Source organism: Dipodomys spectabilis, unplaced genomic scaffold (assembly GCF_019054845.1).
Source record: "Dipodomys spectabilis isolate Male_0828 unplaced genomic scaffold, ASM1905484v1 ptg000174l, whole genome shotgun sequence".
Classification (NCBI taxonomy): Eukaryota; Metazoa; Chordata; class Mammalia; order Rodentia; family Heteromyidae; genus Dipodomys; species Dipodomys spectabilis.
In genome coordinates, this window is record NW_024870851.1 from 513016 (window position 1) to 536328 (window position 23313).

At 38.4% G+C, this 23313-nt stretch overlaps 1 long non-coding RNA gene across 1 annotated transcript; it reads left to right on the forward strand.

Moving 5' to 3' along the window:
* Positions 1-2243: 2243 nt before the first annotated feature.
* LOC122120127 lies at positions 2244-19850 on the forward strand. Its single transcript, XR_006149664.1, has 3 exons — positions 2244-2440; positions 4592-4596; positions 19839-19850. It is a non-coding gene; the product is annotated as an uncharacterized LOC122120127 (long non-coding RNA).
* The last annotated feature ends 3463 nt before the right edge of the window (positions 19851-23313 follow it).

Here is a 23313-nt window from a genome sequence, read left to right on the forward strand (position 1 = left end):
CTGATGACATAGATGACTTCTAATGACTAACAGGTATGTATGTATGTATGCATACAGTGTGAATACACCGACCAAAGGACTAAGTCATATACTGGATGGACAACAGACAGAACAAGAAGTTACCACACTACTAAGAAGGGTGCACAATTGAAAACATAGGAACGGCTTGTTTCTAGAATGTTCTATTTAATTTCTTTTTACTAGAGTTAACTATTAGCAACAAACCAGTGGAGAACACAGTACTGCTTTACTCTGTATCCACCAATAAACTGTTTTGCCCTGAGTGATGAATGACTATGGTTCGTGACAATACTGATCCTGGTTGCATTGAGTTCTTCCTGTTTGCTCAGTGTGAAGAACTGATTCTCACCTGTTTCCATCTACTTACACTGTCAGAAGCAGGAATGTCACTTTGTCTGCCAGAATCACTGCTGCTGGATGGAACAGATCACTGAGCATAGATTTCAGAATGCATGGATTGAGAATCCCTAACACCCCCCCCCCAAAAAAAAAATCCACCTGGATCTTAACAGTAACCACTTGCTTTTATTTATCCCAGACACTCGGTTTGGTGATAGCCACACCTAAAAGCTTCTATTATAGTTCAGTACGCATGTTACAAGCTGCCTAGATTCCCTGAGCCCATCAATGTACTGACTTCTAAAAGAAAAAAAAAAAAAGAAGAGGATAGTCAGGTAGGGAGTCTTCTATTGCAACTAACTTGGTAGATCTTACACAAGATTTGGTTTTAAGATTTCTGAGACAAAGGAGAAATCTGAAAACAGGACCAAAGAAGTCTGATAGGGTGAAAGGAAATCAGCAAATTGAGTTAGTAAACCTCAGTATAATCACATGTTAAAAGAATACGCAAGGTCCTAGTTTTCTTCTATGACTTTAATGACACCTACCCAAGTCATGGCTTCTTGTTTTGAAATGAGTTTTAATAGTGTCTCCCCCACACACACACACTACCACCACACAGAATACTGTGAAAGCAAAATGGGTGATGATCTATGTGTAAAGCCATGGAAAGGTCTTTTCTTATTTGAGATTTCTATCTTCTCCCCTAGGCTTTGCACAGTTACTTTGTGCACCATGCCCAGAGTGATCAGGTAGGCATTTCTGTTAGGTGAATGGATATGCAAAGAATCAATGAGGAGGTCTTGAGAAAGAGCTGCCACCAGCGGTGTGGTGATGACTAGATCCAAAGGGAGAAACCACACAGAACAGGAAAAAGAGTTAACAAAGCATGCAGGTGAAATATAAGCCAGTAAGAAGCTACTGCTATCTGTGGCCAGAGAGAGAAAAAGAAATTTAGATTGGGAAAAGGAAGGGCTTAAAGGATTCCTGTCCAGGTCTTTATTTTGACAGAAACTTGCGGGGAAAGGTCTTAGCTCCCAGATGCTGTGTGTGCCTGTCTGAGCTAGACACAGCATTCAGGTGAAGTCGGTTAGGGTGTTCTGCTCAGCCCGGCTGAGCGTGATGGATGGCTCCGTGTGCTGTTTATCTAGCGCAGGTTGGTATTTCACCTCTGTTTTCATTAGACTGATGGTAAGGTAATAATTCTTTCCTCTGGCTGAGAAATCTGTCTTCAGCCATTTGTTGATCTTCTTGAATGGGCACTGCAGGTGCATGGAAGTCACCCTAAAGGAGGTTTGAATGAAAACTTAAATAATGCTGGGCAGCATAGTGGCTCCAGCAGCACAGGCGCCTGCTAGACTTGCTGTGGTTGTTTGGGCTGTGGAATCATGTTGACTCAAGGAGAAGAAGCCCACGGAGTTGCACAGGGTAACCATGTCCATGGGAGGCAAAGTGACCACACATCGTGTCTCTGGAAACATTTGGGCTTGTATCATAAAGTAAAGGAAGCCAGGGAGATCTTCCTGAGGGGTTTCCATGCAGTGTGGTGCAGTGGAAGATTCTCTAGACTGTTGTCTCCAAGATCCCCACCATGGTTCTCTCCTTGGGAAAATTTTTTTCCCTTGAGTGTGACAAAATTTATTGGTATTTTAGTAAAGACATTCATTTCAGTCATTTCTCTCTCCTCCTCTTGACCTTAGGTTAATATGTCAGTTGGGGTCAAGCAAAGAATATGCAGGAGAGGGATGTTATTCTAACAAACAGTAAAATGGACAAAAATGGATAGTTTGCCTACACAAAAGTAAGTAAAATTTATTTATCTTGATATAATTAAACCATGAAGGAACCAGTAGTGCTATATACATTTTCACTGTTTGACTTGGGGCTTATTCTAAACTTAAATGGGGGAAGGTTGGGCATATCCGCAGGTTGCTTCTTTGGAGTTATTGCCTACTAAAAAAAGCCCAGTGAGTAATCACCACCAATGTATCTTCTGAAACTGCCTCTGAATTCAACATTGCAGTTTTCAGGAAATCATTATACTCTTGTTTCTTTCATTTGTGACTATGCATTTAAAAATGTTTAGCTTAACCTTAAAAAATCCCATATACAATACGAAATTACAAAGCGAACAATTGGGCAAATTCTTTCTTTATGTTTTTTTAATTGTAAAAATACTGTACAGAGGGGTTACAGTTACATGAGTAATGAGTACATTTCCTATCTAGGATTGTTACCTCCTCCTTTGTTTTTTCCCCTACCATCCCTTACCTCTCCATCTTCCCAACTCCTCCCTTCCCTCGCCCCCCCAAGTTGCAAAGTTCATTTTCAACATGTGTCTTCTTAATGTTGCCATTTCTTACTTCCCTCAAAAGAAGACAATAATAATAATACACTAGGTTTAATTGAATGCATTGATCAAGAAAGCAGAGTGACTAGTTTTCTTCCAGAGCTAGTCCAGTGAAACAGATCTGTGGCATTATTAAGCTGAAACTCTTCACCATGGAGAAGACAGAATTCTCTCAGACTTTTTTGAGTGAGCAGACAGCCAGTTGACAAGCCACAAGTGACAAGTGACAAGCCATTTGAAGTTCATGAGGTAGTGCCACTTGGGCTTTTCATAGGTTTTGTCCACTTGGAGGTGGCCATGGGAAAAGAGGGGATCTTGGGCAGCTGGGCCTAACTCCTGGGTCTTCTGTTACACATCAGGATTCTTTCCTTCCTGTCCATCAAAACCTCTTAGGTTGTCTTAGGATGGACAATAGATTATGTAAAGCCTAGACATTAATTTTTTCTATAGGTACTTTCTCAACTCCCAACAAATGCTCCATGTAAATCACTAGTACCCTTTCCACTACAAAGTTGGTTGGCTTGTGCTATATAAATACAAGTGATTTGCTTATTATTATTTTTACTTTCTAATAGCAATCCATGGTCATCAATGTTACTATCACAATATTCTTGAGGAGAATGGCTAAAGAATTGTGATACATAAGATAGAGTATTTCAAAAATATTTAAATCATATGTGGTGTCTTTAATGTGGAAGAATGGTCCACCAAACCTCTTGTACGGCAACTAATACGACTTTCACAAAGTGCCAATCAAATGTACACTACTATTAGTTCTGAAACAACAATGTTGGTTAAAGAATTATTTTTATTCATTACATTTTAATTAACTATGAAAGGTTTCTAACATTGTACTAGATACAGGAAATTTTCTAAAATTAATAGAAATAGCCTATTGCTGGTGGCTCACACTTGTAATCCTAGCTACTCAGGAGGCTGAGATCTGACCATTCAGATTCAAAGTAGCGAAGGCATAAAAGCTCATGAAACTCTTATCTAATTAACTACCAAAAATCTGAAAATAGAGTCGTGGCTCAAGTGGTAGAACTCTACCCTTGAGTATAAAAGCTTAGGAACATCACTCAGGCCCTGAGTTCAAGCCCCAGGCCTGACATATACCCAAATAATAGTAGTAATAATAACAACAAAAATAAAAAATAAAAATGTGCAGAGTTTCTAGACAAAAGGAAGTGAAAGGAACAGTAAGATGTTAAGTATACTTTTGCTATGGCATACGATCGGAGCACCTACTGTAGCTCCAGGCCCCCAGACATGGAGACAGTCTGAAGTAATATGGTAGTGGGGAAGGCTTTCAAGAGGCAGTGAGGTAGTTCTGTCCTGGAGGACATGTATCAGTAACCTGAAGAGAAAGATAAGAGAAATGTTTTCCTGGCTAGGAATGTGTTCAGTGAGAATTTGTCGAGCAGGCACAGAGACTGAGTTCTTTGATTAACTAGTACTGAAAAAAAAGTAGAAAAGGAAGACCATTTTCCTTACCATATTTTTCTAATGCTAGAAGAAGCAAAAACACATTACAGACTAATTATTCAAGTCAGAAAATACCATTTCACTTGAATACCATTTGTTGTGAGGAAAGCTAACAGTTGATTTTTCTGATAGTCTTTGGGTCTGAGTAATTGAATATGCTTTCATATTTAAGAAATTCTTACAAAGGTTGACATTCTGTGACTATTTTTCAGTAGTAATGTGTGAACCTCACACAGAATTTAAAATGTTCTAATAGTGGCTTTGTAAAGCACAATATAATTTACCCAGGATTTCCAAAGCATTATTATTGCAACATGTAATGAATATAAAAATAATAAAATATTTTTCAATCTGCTTTCATATGGTCTTTCAAGTATGCTGTGTATTATATAGGTCATGTATATGTTATAGAAGTCACATTGCAAGATGTAACCATTCTCATACCAAAGAGTGCAATGTTGTAATATCAGCATCAAATCTCACTATAATCACAAATAAAATAGAACTCAGAGTGTCCTGGCTGGATTTATTAATTGCTATCAATCCCTCAGTAACATAAACAGGATGCACTTCAAGAATGGAGGCAAAGATTCTAAGATCAATGTTTTCTCTTTGGGACTTCTCTTGTCCTTGGCAACTTTCAATGTTTATAATGACAAGTCCTATACCACATAACTAAATTATGATACAGCCCTGGTAAAATAAATTTTTACTGTGGGTATACTAAAAGCATTTTGGGCTTCATAGGGTGGCCGTGGATTCCATTACTACTAGGAGTAATTGGCAACTCTTCAGTATGTATTATTATATGTATTGTATATTATTATATGTATTATATGTGTTATTATATATTGTACTATATTATTATATATTATATATACAATAGTTATTGTGGAGGTGATGGACGGAGGGGCTATAGTTACATAAGTCAGGTAATGAGTACCTGTCTTTTTGAACAGTGACACTGCTTCTCTTGCTCTATCCCAGTTTTCCTCTGGTCCTTACCCACAAGTTGTATAGTTCGCTTTCAACATAGTGTCTAGTATCACTACTGTGTTTGTTCACCCTTTGTCCTGCTCTTTCTGTGTCCCCCCTCTCCCTTCCAGAGACAGATAAACTAACAAGACAAAAGGTAAAGAAAGCAAAAATAGCAACAAAGAGAAAAAAAACTTCTTATGTCTATTTCTTGGGGTTCATTTCGATGGAGATTATTTTATATGATCATATGTGCATAGCTATTGAGCCTTTGTGTGAAACAATTCTGAACCAATTCCATCACAAAAGATATGGTCAAGATAAGTTCTCGCACATAATACTACTCGTAATAGCTTTTCTCACTGAAATAGCTGCCAAAAGAGCTATTTATCTACAAGCAGATTCATTGTTGATCCAAGACAAAATCATGACAGTCGGATGGAACCCAATCATGATTACCATTGGGAGCAACAAACTCTGGGCCTCAATTTCTCAGTGAAATGACAATGATAATTGTGGTCTGGAAGTCTTAATGTCATGCGGATATGAACAATGCTTTTCATCTTTGATTCCCAGTTTAGTACATACTAAATAGTTTTGTGATTGCAAAACCATTTCTCCAGTCTCCAGAAGCATTTGTGAGAGATAGGGCTATCCAGTAAGTCACTTTTTCTTTATTCTCTTTAATGGGTTACTCAGAGTCGGTGACAAGAACATTACTAATTGCCTAGCTGGTGCCAGGGGCACTCTGGAGTCATTGAGGAAGTCACTGTTAGCTATAACCCGTATAAAAGCCGATTACTCTCCAGAGAGGCAACATGCCATCCTGCGAGAATTCAGGGCTGGTGCCTCAAAGTTCTTCCACAGATGAGGTGTGCAGCCCGGGGCAACCTATTTTAACTGCAGCCTTCTCAGCTGTGAAAAATGAGAAGAGCAATCCTTACTGCCTTGGAAGAGAGTTGTGTTTATTAATTAGTTGTATTTCAAAGTGCTTCACAACTGGAAAGTTTCACTATTGAATTAAGGAAATTTTCCTTTCATCTTATTCTCTACCACATTAGGATGAAAAGAAACTGTGCTCACTGAGGCTGTGAGAAAAATGGAGGGGATTCAGGCAAAAAAAAAAAAAAGCTAACAAACCTGACTTCCAAGGTAGTGGCTCATTTCCCAGACTGGAAGATGGTCCCCATTAAATGGAGCTTTGTAAATTAGGTATCATGAAGGGCAACCAAACCTGCTAGCTGAAGAACTGAATTTGTTTTAGATTTAATTTTTATGATCCCTTCAAGAAAAAAAGAGAAAATGAGCCAAATTACACTGTCATGGAAGATTTGAAAATGAGACGTGACATAAACACTATCATGTTTTCTTAATTAAAAGGTTGGGCCTGCTTGTATTTCAATCTTTGGACTCACAAATTTTGATGTCCTTTCTAACTTATCTCTGTGTTTCCACCAGGTGTTTTCCCTACTCAGTGTTTCATTAGCATCTAAAATATTATTTGGGGGTAGGGCTAGGGAGACAGAGAGAAAAAAGAGAATGAGAGAGAGAGAGAGACAGAGAGAGACAGAGAGACAGAGAGATATCGTTTTCCTCATGGCTTACTGTTCTTCTAGTTCCTTCTATTCCATTACTGTGGAATACAGCTACCTGATCAGAGACTGCGTTTTCCAGCATCCTTTGCCTCTAGCTGGGGTCATGTGACAAGTTTTCACCCATGGAAAATGAACAAAAGTAGAGTTTCTGGGAAGTGGCTTACATGCCCTCTTCACTACCTCTAAGGGCCAGAAATGATTTTACACAAGAGAAAGGTCACCCCCTAAGAGAGAAGCCTGAATCCTTTATCACTACACAGAGAGAAGCCTCCGGAAGATAAGGAACATCTGCTTTACATTGCTATCTGAGAAATAACTTCTATTGCATTAAGTCATTGAATATTTGAAGTTTATTATTATAGCAGCTAATGTGACCCTAAACATACCCCCATCAAAACTGACACTTGTCTCTAAATTTGTCTTTATATTAGTACTTCCTGTGCCGTACTGTGAACTCCTTTAGGACTTTCATGATGTCCAGCGTAGTTCTGGGCATATAAGATGTTTGTTGAGTGCATGTGGAAAGGAGTGAAGAAGGGAGTGAAGGAGATTGAACTCATGTGTATGCGTTTAGGATGACTCACTTGTTTTCTTTTATGCTCTTAAATTCAGTGTGCTCATTCCCACCCCTCCTACTCCTACCCTCCCAGTAACTGCTGGAGAGAAGAGGAATACTGCTATTTTGTTCATGACCTTCCAAGTGATGGACACACTGCCATGAAGGAAATTTCTGGCCAAAAGAAAGCAATCCCTGAGAGTAAGCAATCCACATATCATCACCCAAGAGAGCTGGGCCACCGCCAGCATCTCCATCAGCAACTTGGAAGAGCTGTCTGTCTTCCCAACACAATAAAACTGGAGACATGAACATCTAGAGCTCTAGCCAGCACAATTACCCAAAGCCAAACCACATTATCACTTCTAGCTTCCAGGATTTATGACCGACCATGATGGAAAATAAAGACAGGGATACTTTACTTGTCTGAATTCATCACTCAGAAAAGACAGTATATATTAATAATAGAAAAGAATTGTAGATGTTTTACTTTTTAAAAATGAAAATCTTACCATCAGAGTAGGTACCAGTGCCAACGTGGTAGAGAACAAAGAAAACTGAGAAAAAATGTCAGTTTGCTTTTGTTTAGATATGCAATTCAATTTTGTTGTTGAGGGAGCATTTCTGTTTTGCACTTTCCTGAGTTTGGGAAAGAGCTTCTCAGTTTGAATTCTGTAGTGGTGTCCGTTGATCCAAGAATTAAGCAGTGAAGTAAATAATCACTACTTCTGAGAATGACATGAGAGTGATAGTTGCCATGGAGATGTTACTTTCTCTGCCATGAACTTTCCCAGGCCTCAATACTTGTCTAGCATAGTTAGGCTATACCATAGCTACTTAATAGTTGTCTCTACTCGAGAGACACTGTCTTTATGAGTTTAGAGCAGGCTCATTCTATCCCCAGTCATGGTGAGGGCTCAAAAATTGTGGAAGAGCTCTGATTAGGCTGTAATTTTCTGTTATCAAAATTCCCTACATGATTTAGTTGAACCATCAGTTTGTCCCTATAGGCAAGAAAAGGGCAAACCTCTAGGCTTTTGTCTAACATTTGCAAATTCTAAGTTACTTAAATACATGTTAGTGGAAGCACCAGTTAGTCATTTATCAGGGTCAAAATTCCAACCTTAAAAGTTCCGTAAGACAGAAAAAACTATTTGAGAGAGGAAGGAAAGTGCCACATAAGCCTCAAACACAGGATTCAGCCCTTAATTCTGTTGATGCTTGGGCTAGCTCTCCCAACCCTGAAAGTGCATTTGTTTCCAGAATACCTGAAACAGAGACCACATTTTTATGATGTTTGCCTTTTCACAGGAAAGTTTACCTTAGGGAGCTGTATTTTCCTTAAATTTATTTTTAAATCATTTGGGGTTTCCAATAAAATAACATTCCCATTCTCTTCCTTCTTTCCTGATGAACACATTTACTGTCTTAATCCATGAAGGCTTCCACATGGGCTATGGTTGGTGGCTGTGACCCTCTGGAGTGAAGCACTTGGGAAGGAACAAACTATTTGCATCTGAAAATATACTTCTTTGGCTCTATGTCTAGTCACTAAAATAATAACAGCTCATCAAATACAGTTAATCTCAGATGCCCTTCCAAGAGTGGCAACTAGAGTTCCTAAAGAGTCCAAGAGAAGGGTGGGAATTGTGGGGAGAGAGAGAGACCAAAGCAAAAGCCACACTTTGGAAGCAGAAGTTGCTGAAGGGATTTAGGATTTAGAATACAGAAAAAGATAAGGAGCACATAGATCTTTCCTGTAGACAACCATTTTGAACCTAATCCATGCTAGTGGGAGGTAAAATCATTATCTAGTGTTCTGTGACTGCCTCAAAAGCAGATTAGGAGTTGCAACCAGACAAGAATGAACATTGAGAAACTACAAACTCCACCGACCAAGACTAGGTCAAGCATAGCTAGCAGCCAAGTGCTACCTACAGTCAGGAAGTGTCGTAGCTGGAGAAGAGAGCAGCTCACTCCAGCTACCTCTGAGGGGGCAAAGAGAATCCTCAGCTCCTCTCTGGAGCAACGGACAGATGTACAAGGAGCTTAGTTCCTTAGGTTCATTTTAGTATTCACTAAAACAATACACACGTGCATGGTTTATATGTACACAAATGTCAATGTATTAAAGTGTCTTTTTATTTAAATGTTTTAAACTTAGATCGTGATGATGGTTGCAGAATTCTGTGAATAACAAAACCATTAAAATATACATTTAAATTAGATTTCATATTCATTTGAATTATATCTCAATAAAGATGCATTTAAGTATGCATGTATTTATATATTTTTGTCCTAAAAAGGCACTGAGTTATTATTACTGGACTTCTTTTTATACTTTTACCTTTTTCAAGTCTTGGTAGTCGCAGTGTAAAAGGCTATACTCCAAGATTGATTAGGATTTGCTAATATATTGTAGCCTTTTTCCATTTTCAGGGTTTTCAGGGAAGGGCAGGTCCTATTATCTGATGTCATGAGATGAGCAAGAAAAAATCCCAAAAGCAGCTATGTGTGGTATCTATTACCACTCTTACATCCCAAGCAATTTGGTAAGTGGAGGCAGAGGATCTGGACTTTGAGGCCAATCTGGGAAGTTAAACAACAACAACAACAAACAAACAAAATGGATTAGGAGCATGGTTCAAGATGTAGAGGGCTTGCCTACCAAGCATGAGGTCCGATAGTCAATCAACAATATTTTTCCCAGAAAAAGAAAAAAACCTATTTGAAAAAGTGAAAGTGAGATTGGGTGGGGGGGAGGGGGGAGGCTGGGAAGGGAGGTGAAGGGTAAACAAAGGAGGAGGCTGCAATGCTTGGTAAGAAATGTATGCATTATCCTGCCCATGTAATTGTAACCCCTCTGTACAGTATGCTCTCAAATAAAATAAAATTAAATTAAAAAAAAAAAAGAAAAAGAAAAAGTGAAAGTGACTCAGAATAAAGCCTTCAAGGGCCTCTACACTGCCTCTACCCTCTCTGGTGGGCATCATGATCCAGAAGGCGCATCTTCTGTGACACGGTCCACCTCTAACACTGTGATTATGGATAAGATTGACAGACTGTGAATGTGAAAATTGATGTTTATTTTTTTAACCTGTCTCCAAAGGTATTTTACATGATGCCTTGTGTGACAGAATTTCATTGTTTTATAGGGAAGAAAATCTTATAAGGATTACATCAGTTTTTATAAAAGTTACTTATCTTATTTTTAAGAGTTCATAAATCAAGTGGACAGCATAGAATAATGCTCCTCAAACTATCTATGGTGAAAAATCAGGTTTTTAAGAAACTCTCCAGAGAGTGATCACTTTTAAAAACCAGTAAGAAGAAATTTCCAACTTAAAAAAGAGGCATGCAAAATGCATGCTCCTCTTCAATATTAGATTCAATAGACACAAATATAACATAGAAAAAAGTAATGGGCTTTTTTTGAGGTAGGGCCTTGCTGTGGAGACCAGGCTGCCCTGCAACTGACTATGCAGCCTAGACTGATGTAAATATTAATATTGTGATCTTCCTTCCTCAGCCTCAAGTGCTGCAATGACAGGTGTAGGCCTAGCAAGAGATGATTTTTAAAACAAATCTCACACATTGTTTATTGAAAACAGTTATAGAGAGAAATGGAGAAATGTTTTTATGCTTACAACTATTTTAATTTGCAATCATAATACAAAAAATTTGAGTAGAACAAATTTGTCATAGTAGAAGCCTTTATACACACTTTTAATGAACTTATATATCAACCTTTAATTTTAATATGATGAATTGGATTTCCTCTTGATTGTCAGACAGATGTTATGATTCATTCAAATAATGTTAATCTAAAAGAAAGGTTCAGCAAATTGCTGTTTAGTTCTTTATTTGAACATTTTCTATTTAATACTTTTACCAATGAGTGAGATGACTTAAAATATAGTTGCTATATACTAAGAATTTATTTTGGATGACCCATATATTAGGATAACTATTTTATAAGGAATATTGTATTCAATTTTTAGAACAGAAATTCTACAATGTAGATAGTAACTAGCTCCAATTTAAAGATAGGACAAGTTAACAATTTTACTGAAGTCAATCTGCTAGTTAGAAGTAGAGCCAGTCAAAGGTCTGAACTGCATAAGTGGGCAAGCAAAATTGGCCAGTGAAAGCGTATTTGAAATATTTTCTGAGCCAGATTTCCACACAAAAAATTAAAAATCACTGAGAAAGAATTGAAGAGGAGTAAATGTCAACTCCTCTATTAGAGTAAGTCCATTACATAAAAGAGGCTAAGGAAAACCTGCCAGGTCAGTCTCTTGGGCATCCACTTGGATCCCAATGGCCTGACCCATGCCACCAGCTACTGCATCAGGAATCAATTCCATAGGGCACTCAACTGGCTTTCCCTCCCTACCATTAAACGCTGTCTGTTTTTTACCCTTGATCCTTGCCATGAACTCCAAAGACACCTCATGTCCACAAGACTTTTCATCAGATTCCATTTTGGGAGGAACACAAATGAAGACACTCATCTAACTGTGCAGGCTAACTGCACAGATTCCTGTCATTTGGGGATTGGTGTGAAGGCATTAGCATCTGAAAAGAGCAGCAGATCATTGGCAGGATTACATTACAATTTTTAGCATCTGTGTAGGTTTAATTCTTCCATGTTCTGGCTCTGTGCATCATATTGAACAAGAAAAGGTTAACAGCACTATCCTTGCTCTAACACACACACACACACACACACACACACACACACACACACACCATGAATCCAGTAATAGGATTCAATTTTAATGATGTTCCATAGTTTTGTACTCAGTCTCTTACAGCCTTCAAACCACACAGACAAATAGACACTGAACCCAGGCACCCATGGATTGACTCAGGAACTCCTGGGTTGACTCACCAGATTTATTGTGTGCTTTGTCAGTGTTGTTTGTTTCCACTTCTTGGGCTTTTTACAACTGAATGTCATGCAATAATTCTTGAAATAGAAGACCCTCTAGAAAGGTAATAGTGATAATACCTTGGATATTCATATGTATAGCACCTTTCTTTTCAAATGCATTGACAACATTTTACATCTCTGATCTTCAGTCTCCACACCACTCCTGAGAATTGAGACAAGACAGATAACACAAAGGCTAAGATACATAGTCTTTTGGGTTTCCATGCTTCTAGTGGAAAGCTTGTGTGATACTCAAGTGAGTCAAAGGTGCTTTCGAAAATTTGCATCTTCTAGACTAAGATCATTTGTCTAATTGTTTGCTTTGGGTTCGTTCCAAAGTTAATTACCTTAATGAGTTCTAGTTGTGAGATGTTGAAGGCTATCTTCTTTGTAAACATATGTTGCTATATTAGTTGCTTAAGTATTTATAAAATCTTTCAATCAGCTGGGCACTGGTAGCTCATACCTGAAATACTAGCTGAGACCAGAGGATCATAGTTCAGCCAGCAAGGGCAGGAAAACTTACAAGACTCTTATCTCTAATAAACTCCCCTAAAAGCTGGAAGTGGAGCTGTGGCGCAAGTGATAGCAAATAGTTTTGAGCAAAAAAATTTCAGAGATAGCACCATGGCAAGCCCCAGGACATGTACACACACACACACACACACACACACACACACACACACACACACACACACACACACACACACACACACACACACACACACACACACACACACACACAGTCTTTCAGTTGGTAGCATTTTTGGTTTCTTTAATAGTGGCTGTCTTTATCTCTATAAAATGAGAAAGAGAGAGAGAAAGACAGACAGACAGACAGACAGATCCAACTTTAGTGCCCAGAGTTTTCAGAAAGTGGAAAAGCTTCTAGTTCCCCCTTCATTTCTTTTCTGTGCTTCATTTTTAATCTAAGCTTATATTGGCAGAGGAATTTGGAACAGAATGAAGGTGAATTTTTGTGTTAATAGAGATAGTGGGTGCATCAAAGGTAAGAAAGGAGCCAGTTTTGAAAGCACGTTTAAGATCACACACATTTTTCAATATTGATGGCTTTGTTGTAAGAAAAAAAAATGAAAAACTGTTTTTAAAACAGCCCTAAATGACCTATTCCTGCCCAGCTATCTCCAGGGTGCCTTGACTATGCCTACACAGTATCCACTCCACCAAGAATCTAAGCCATTTGTCTGAACCTGAAATGATTCCCCCATAGATGCTTACAGAAGACCCATGGGTAAGTTCACATCAGTAAAAATATTGGTCCATAGCTTAACTGCTGTGTTCTTTAGTTAAGGTCTTTGGATAAACTCCAAAGCAATAAATCATTATGTGTGCCAGGAGAGAAAAAAATGTAGAAGCTAGATCAATTTATATAACCCTAACATATATTACCAGTTAATAATGATAATAATAATGGATACCTTACATTTGTATACCAAGCTCGAAAGTGCATTCCCACTTATAACAAAAAAAATCACTGAAGATAATTTGGACTGACCTATTATGTTGTATGTAGCACCATTCTTTAAAAAATTGATCTTTATTAGCACACATTACTTTAACAGGGGAGGATTTCATTGTTATACTTCCATACATATATACAATGCACCCCAGTTAACTCACCTACTCCATAAAATTCTCCTTCCTTCCTTCCTTCTTTTAACAGGTTTCACTGCCATATTTTCACATATGCATATAAAGTACATCAATCATATTCACCCTTATTCACCTTGTTTGTTCCACTGACTACCTCTAACACCCACTTCTCAACGGAGCCTCCTTTACTTTCATTTTAAAATTTTACTTAGTGTGTATTGTACATCGGGTTTTCACCATGATATTTTGCATGTTCATGCATTATGTTTTAATCAGAATAACCACTCTATTGCTCTTTCCCCATACCTTCTTCCCACCAAAGTTCTTTCTCTGAATGGAAATGGAAATAAATTGTTCAATTAGTGTTAACAGTGAGAATATATTTGTATGGCAGAGCATATTATTGGAGGGGAGTTGAGGGGATGAGGACCTACAGAAAGTTAAGCAGCAGCAAAAAGTGTGAATAAGCAGCAAAAAACAGTAGAGAAACGTACATAGTCTATGGTGCATCAAAGGCTTCATCGGAATAAAGTAAGTAAATTTGAAACAATTAGATAATAAGAGGTGCCTTGACAAAAGTACTAAGATTTTAAAATTTGTTCTAAACCTTGAACCAACCAAATAAAATACATGCATAGGTGGCTCCTTGATCATCTTCTTAATCCTTGAAGAAAGGAAAGAAAGAAATTGGACAACGAAAAGAATGCAATAAACATATTGAGAGGACAGCAAGGTCCCAAAGAACAGGTACTTGATCGAGACCATGTCACCTGAGGGGGGATGCAGAAGAGACCCTACACCACCTTCCATCCCTTAGGACTCTGTCTTCCCTCTCTATTTCAGTCCACATCTGATATTACAATAAACGCCCTTATATCAGAAGGTCAGAGTGAAAGACAGGAGTTTGAGGGTTTTTTCCCATACGTTTTGCATATTTTTGTGAATACTCTCCACAATGGAACTCTAGGAATAGGATATCCTGGGCTCTATAGTTTCTATAGTAAATATTGTACAGTATTTACTTCCAATATAGGAGGACTGAGAAGCAAGCACAAACGTTTCCTCTAATGCTGCTCTACATTTTAAACCTACTTGATTGACTATGGCCTTATGATTGTGTCCTCAGCCCTTTTGGAGGAGGAAAGGGGCTGCACAAGGGAATTAGTGGTCATCTCGCAAGTGCTGACAGAGAATGTTCTCAAACTCATCCGATTCTGACTTCAGAAAACCCACTCAGAGGATTTTCACACCTAAATGCATCACCTTATGAAGTACAAAAAGTAAATATGTAAAATAATATCGCCATACATTAACCTAAATAGTGCTAATAAATTGTTAGGCTTAGCAGGAGATGGAAAATAGCTAATGGAATAATGAAGAGTTTATTTTTGGAGCAGACATCATCATTCATCACATTCCCAGTTCCCTTGCCAAGAACAGCAGCTAGCAGGCTTGCTTGGGGTGAGGAGAGCCTAGGGAACCTGTGCTTCCTAAATATTAAAGGAAGTCCAGATGTCTTCCTAGGATTAAGAGAATAATCCACACTACAAGAACCTCATAAGATGAAGCAGTACCGAATTGGGATTGGCAAGTGGCTAATTGTTAGGAATCTGATCATTTGAGGTAGGCAGGAATGGATGGATTAAATGGATTTTTCAAACAGGAGTAGACAACTTGACTCAAATGAAATCAAGTCAAGGCCAACTTCAAGCTACTATGCATGTAATCTTAAAAGATTTGCTTGTTTCATTTTAGATAGGGTCTCACTACATAGCCCAGGATGAAATCAAGATTCTCTTGCTTCAGCTTCCAGAGTACCAATGTTCTACTTGTAAAATGGGAAAATAGCTAACTCCAAGGGTTGTTCCAAATATTGAATAAGAAACAGATATTGAAATGCAAAGCACAGAGCAAACGAATGCACTCAATAATTGTTAATTATGGCTGTTGTTTATCCAAAACAGCAGCCACATAGCCTAGAGCAGAAGGACAACTTTATGCAAGCTTCTACTCATAGTCAAGTGAAGGAAAAGTCCAGTAAGAGAAAATGAACAAATCCAAGTCATCAGTGGCTTATATTGTCATGTTAAGTCAGTGCTGGTACTGCTGCCAGTGTGTTAGTATGCTCCATGTTAGATTGTGATGATCCTATTCATGAATGCCACACCGCACTCTTCTGTCCCACCTTTCCCTGTAGCAGTTGACAGAGAGAAGGATTAAGATAGAGAGACAAGGGGCTGGGAAGGTGGCCCAGTGGTAGAGTGCTTGCCTTGCATGCATGAGGCCCTGGGTTCCATTCCTCAGCACCACATAAGCAGAAAAAGCCAGACGTGGTGCTGTGGCGCAGTGGCTCAAGTTGTAGAAGTGGTAAAGCGCTAGCCTTGAGCTGAAGAGCTGAGGGACAGCGCCTAGGCCCAGAGTTCAGGCCCCAAGACCAACAAAAAATAAAATGAAAAGATTGAGAGACAATTTCAGGGCCTTGTTTTTTTTTTTTAACATCACTTTGTATTTGAATGTTCTTGAAGGCACGAATTGTATCTCATTCTCATTCTTTTGGGCAATCCATGGGTACCAATCAACAAGTTAATGAAATCTTGGAAATAAAAATAGATAGTTACTAATTGTAATAATCTTGGTACCAGGAGTCATTTTCTTTCCATGTATGAACTTGAGCCATGGTCAATTTAAGCGATGTTTCTTCAGCTTGCTAGTGGTGAGGGAAAGCCAGGCAGAGAAACAAGCCCAGACACGTGGATTCCTCCACTTGTGCTTCATTCCCTCTTCTCCTCTAATCAAGGGCCAAACTCAATACATATTGTGCAGTAAATGGAGGCAGGAAGATCGCCCCGATGAGCCTCAGTAAAGGCACTGCAAGCTCCTTCCACTTTGTCATCTTGTTTGTGTCAAGGTTATTGGATCCATTGCTCCAATTTGCTTACACATAAAACTCAGTCCCATAAGTAGTTGGTTATCCCTGTGTACATGGAAGACTAAAGTCATTTTTTCCTTTCTCAGGGCCACAAACAGAGAATGGTTTTACCATGAGCTAATACTTAACACCAAAGAATTCTACCATGTCAGATCTTAGGGTTCAGACACAGGATTCTTCCTAACACTTTCAGTAAAGACACATGGAAACTCTAATGAATGCTTCTCATTAACAAATGAAAATACATCTGAGCCAAATGAGCGATGTCACTGCTTAAGAACCCTCCTGGGCTGCTGAAACTGTGCCCAGTGACAGACCAAACTACTTAAGCGCTTTGTAAGGACAAAGAGACACAGATTCTCAGACCCTGTTTTCATCCTCACCCACACAATGGCTTTTAGGTTCACTATGAAGAAGGTTTATTTTTTCTTTCTACTTATAATAAATGAGTTTAAACCAGAATCAAATTCTGATCCTTAAAAAAAAAAATCTGCCTGTACAATTGATAGCACCAGTTAAAGGAATGAAACCCTTTTGCATGGAAACAATGATTCATGAACTGCTCTTCCCTACAGGAGATGAAACCATTTGGGCTTTCCTCAGAGATGCTTATATTACTGGCAACGTTTAAAAAAACTTCATTATATAGAGAAAATTCCAGCCTTCAATTTTTCTTCTTGAGAGGGTTCAGTGGTTGCTTTGGTATATGTGTGTCTCTTGGTGAGTGTGTGTGTGTGTATGTGTTAGCGCACACACGAGTGTTCCATAAAATTAGATTCTAGCAAAGGGAAGTGCATTTATGCAAAAGCAATTCATCAACCACTTCTGTGCTCAGAATTCACCAAGGTAATTTAGATACTTTAATGGTAAGGTAGTTTAGGTAGGTAGGAGGCAATGTCCCCTCCCCCATCGAATAGCTATGGTAATAGAAAATGTGGGCTCTAAATGAATCTTTTCAGGAAAGTAATTCTCGTTTTAATTATTTATCCACTACCAAATATAAAATATAATTACATAGCCAATGTCCATGGGAACAAAATCCATGGTGCAGTATAGAGTAGAAGAGCTTTCTGCTTCTAGAAATTTTCCATTAAAAAAGATATTAAAAAATAAGATTAGCCAAATGCAGCTTTTAGTGCTAATCTGATTTTCATAATGTTAGTGTTTAGCAAAAGCCTACCGCTTGGTCAAACACAATGGCTCCCGAATTTGCAGTTTTTACCATGGCCTTGACCTTTATGATGTCAGACATATATTACTTCTCTGCTATAATTTACTATTGACATCATGGATTAAATTTGTTGTTTCAGCTAATGTAACCAAGCAAGCAAGGTAGATTGTGAAACCGAAGCTAGCTACTGAAATACGAGGGTTGTCAAGTATAAATTTACAAAAGATATTCAGACTGGGTGTGGAAGACAAAAATAAATGGACAAAGAAGCTGTTTTTGACAGACTGCAAGGGGCTAGAGACTTCAACTTGAACATTGTAAATCCAAATGTCACGAAACACTGCTGCAGAGTGAGAGACACGTCTATTCCTCAGGAATATAAATGGTGATGGGAAACCAAACTTTCATGAGGCTGTGCATTTTTGAAAAGCGTATCCTTGCTGCCTGATCTCTTTCCTCTCCTCTGCCCAAACCTGAAAATTATTTAAATTCCCACCTCAGAACCAGTAATGAGCACAAAGCCAGTGTTTCCTGGGACATCACTTGGACTTGAAGCCAAGTAAAGTCAAGAAATACATTAAGATTTAGTTTTTAAACAAAAAATAAATTGCCACGATAACTGCATTCCCCACACATGAGCCATAAGCAGTTTTCACATCTCATACAAATTCTGCTTTTAATATGAAGTACAGGCCACATTAAGAGAGGATGTTGTAAGGACTAAAATACCTACTGGGATCTCATCACTCTGTATGTAAGCTGTTGGTGGTTCTGAGCTGCCTCTACCACCGGTCTTTGCTAGTTTATGGCCAGCCTTTCCAACCTTCCAAATATTTTACTTTCTAGATGCCCCCACAAGGAAAGAGAACTTTAAATAATGGAAATCAGAAAACCATTAGTACATGCCACAGGGGTAGATTAGTGGGTGGATGACATGAGGTGAACACAAATCTAGAAAATAGAAATCAGTGCTCAATATCACAACTAAAGTAGACAATACTCATTTGAATTACTTAGTCAAGTCCAGGGTTAGAACACAAGGAAGGGTATGTAATGATCATGCACCTAGACACTTTTGGGAGAATGGAGAGGCTGGGGTTCTTCTTGCTCCTATATACCAGCTTAATGATCATTTATCTATTCTCATGAGTTAGATAAGAGTCACATACATGGGGTAACATATAGTACTACTTCATGCTGTCCTAGGGTTTTAAATTATGTAGCAATCACTACAAGTAAACAGTTAATGAGAGATATAGTCTAAGGTCCACTACTGTGTATGTATAAGGGGAAAAATACACATTCAAAGGGCAACGTCAGTATGGGTAAAGTGAATCTATGGGGGGGAGGGTTGATTCTCAATGATATGGAAATTCCTAGAATGAGCTTAGGGGTGACCTTCCAAAGACCACCAACATCTTGCTTGAGACTAACCTGGAGAGAGGAAGTGCTATGACCTTTAATCCCCCCCCAAAGTATCAAGATCTCCTGAGCTGCCTTCAGATGCATTCTCATAGGGTCTCAAGGAACCTCCAACTTGCCTAGTCTTTTTAATCACATTAAGCTAATATGCAGTGCCGTCATTCATGCCCTTTGGTCTCCCTCTCCTAATATAATTCAAATGCCCATATTTTAACAATCCCTGATTCATGAGCCTACATTTTTTTTCTGTGAAAGCTGATGGCTGAATTTGTCCTAAAAGTGATACTAGGGCTTTGTTATAGTTGTCTTTAAATACTTCTTAAATTTAGAAAAATCCATAGCTTTTGACTTTACCACATAGCTCATCCTATCCCATATTTTTATGAGCATTTATCATCAGACTATAGCAACTATATATTAATTTCTCTCACACATACCACAGTGTCACCTTAAACAAAATAAGAGATCTGTGTGTTAGAGAAAAAAAAGAATGGAGATGATGTTAGACAGTATGTATGTCTGCCTCATGCATGGTTCTCATGATAGTACAGTGCATATAGCTCTCAATTTTTCTAGTCCACATGTGCATACATACATACACACATACACACGCTCACACACATGCCACATACGCACTGAGTACAAAGCTCTCTATGTGACTTTATTTTGCTGACTAGGAAAATGATTGTTTCAGATATTTCTTTATAAGTGCTAAAGTTCCATAGTCATTTTCTTTCATGGAAAAGTACAAAAACACTGGATCTTGAGGTACAAAACCTAGGTTCTAGGTTAATTTTACCACCAATTATCTAAATGGTTTTGACTGAGTTATTTGTTTCCTCTTTACATTTTCGTTTCCTGCATAACCTTGCTGCTGGCACTCTTGGTAACTCAACAGGCTGATTCATCTCCCAGCACATGCGCGATCCTTCTCCTCTGAAACCTCCTCATTCTCAGAAATTCCAAGTCCTCAAAATCCTGTCCTTGTCTATGTCACCTATGCCTTTTTTCCTCATTACCTACCCACTGTGCTGCTTTAACAATACCAAGCTCACTGTTGCTTTTGTACCAGGGTTCTCTCTGCCTTCAATGTTCATGCCCAAGCTCTTAATGACTGGCTCCATTTCATTCAAGTCTCAGTTCAAATATCACCTTCTGACAATGATATCTGAAGTATTCTTTCCACCCATATCCTCACTATCATGAAACTCTTTATTCCCTTCAGAGCATACACCACAATGTTTAATTATCTGGATTTCATTTTTGTTTACTGCCTGCCTCCCATTGAGAACATAAATTACTTGAGAACTTTCTTTCTTACTCACCATGAATAATCCTGGCAGAGTTTCTGTCAAGTACCCATAACAACGAATACAACGAAGGAATCTTATGAAGACTGGGAGTCTTTAACTAGATTGCACAGGTCCCTCTAACTCTAAACTCTTCTAATTCCCGTCTCACAGGGATAAAAAGGGACAACATTTGCCAGTGCACATTTACAACAGTTTACAAATAAAGCTATTAGAAAATTAGTCTGGTCTGAGGCAATTTGTAAACTGTTAAATAAAACTTGGCTCTTTGAACATTGTTTATAAAACAAAGCCTGGAATGCTAAAAATTAAATCCAGAGCAAATGAACCATTTTGAAACGAAGTGTTTTCTAAAGAAATAACATTCTGAAAACAATATTAACCAAGCAATTTTTCCCTCAATCAGCTCTGTTGAAAGTCAGTCTCCTATTCAGTAATATTTGAGCAAGTTCTATATGCAAGTCTCTTTGAAAGGGCAGCAATTTATTTTGTATTAGTGATTCTGTGAACTGAAGACCCCACTCAGTGAGATCATCTATCTCTGTAACATCTACCTGACTGGAAATTTTGTAGCCATCAATAAGGAAGACACACCCATCTGAAACTATCTGAAAGCTGCCATTGGCCCAACTGGGCTTCCAGTTGCAGCACTGAATGAAGGTTGAGCCTGAGTGTGTCTAGGTTTTCTTCAGTACTACAGTAGACTTGTCAAAACTTGTTCTTACTGATAGAATAAAAATGAAGTCGTTGCCTCACATCACTTGGATACTTGTGTCACTCCTCATTTAAAGTTTTGTGGGGAATACCTGGACTCATATCACTCTTCTACCTTTAAGTCACTGTTTTCTGAAGTAGGTCTACTTTTCTGGCCTTCTAGATCCCTCAGAAGATCTAGCTAAATTTCAAATCATACAGTCTCCTTGCTTCTAAAATAATATAACCTATATGCCAGCCAAACTGAGCTATATAAAAAAAATTCAGAACATGACTTTCTTTTTTTCCTGGCTTTGATACACTGTCCATCAAATCTTGAGATGGGGAAAAACTCAATCCACAACTCCAATCATCCCATCCATAGAAAGATGTATCCCTTTCTTAAATCCCAGAACCTCAGGTCTGAAAACCATCTCTTCATCCTCTTCGTACTTCATAATAATAATAATGCATTTTTCACTTATGAGAATACACATCAGAGGCTGTTCTAAGTGGAACATGGAACTGTCTCATGGAACCCTCAAATGATTCCATGAGGTAAGCAATACTTCCCACCTAATTTTCAAATGAAGATTCTGAAGCTAACAAATTAGGAAACTGGTACATGTTGTATACCAGTATGTTCCAGAGCTGAAACTTAAATACAGACAGATCATTTCTAGAATCAGCTCCTACCAACTTTAAGGGGTCCATTGTTATCATCTCTGCATTCAATGTATTCAATGACATCATGTTACTTGAAATAAACTACAGGGCAAGTAATTATACTGTAGAAAAAGGAAATATAACTCAGGACATCTACCATTTGTTCCAGATCACCAGGTGTTAGATATTTGCCAATACAATACTGTTTAGCATCCACTTTCTCAAACATTGTGTTACAATGCCTTGTCTACTTTAGTGTTTGAGTGTGACCTTCATAAATTGTGAGTTCCATGAGGTAAGGAACCACATCGCACTCATATTTCATGCTGTCTGGTCATAGCACCTTTAGTGTACACAGTAAGTATGCAGTATGTAGCTACTAGAATAATTGTATTTCATCTCCAAGGTTGCTAATATCAATACCCTGTTGTGGGATTTAAAAAAAAGTTGTAGCTGCTTTTCTTAAATTGAAATGTTTCTGACTCCTTTACATTTTACATCCTTTGAGATGACGATATTACTATAAACAAGCAGAGGGAAGACAGCTCTGAAATGGACCAGAAGAAATCTTAAAAATGATCAAATGCAATTTGCCCTCACCAAAACTATCTCACCTTTTTACCTACTGAAGGAAGACCACTGACACATTTCTGTTATTGACAGGGCTGCTGTCAAAAAGGGATACGTAAATAATGCATTAATCTAGAGATTAGACATAGAATAAGGAAATTAATGTGATAATTCAAAAGACAGTACCAATTTCACTGCCCAATGTTCACTTTCTAAGCCTAAAATCTTCTAAAACTAGCTCACCTGCCCTCTTGCCTTTTCACCCTGTTCCTCCTCCACTGTCCACACAGAGAATGTCCCTGTGCCAACTCTACCTGCACAAGACATACCTACACTTACATCTCACCAGGGTTAGCTTACTGTCATTCTCCGTCCTCAAAAAAAAAATCACTCCTGTAAAGCATCTAGTCTTCTAGGTTTGAGCAGCTTACATTGCTGTCATTTATAGTGCTACCGTGAATCCTTTTGGGGAACACACAGAGGTCATTAGCTGCTCTGTGCTCTTGTTAGGCCCAGCTTGACCACCATGGCATCAGTAAACACCCAGTCTTCTTCCTATCTAGGGAGCTTCTCTAGGAGGCACATGTCCTAGACTTGGTGCTCAGGTCCAGTCTTGCCAGGACTCAGAGTGAATGGGCACAGTCAGGATCCTCTTGATCCTGTGGTGCTGCTGCTCCA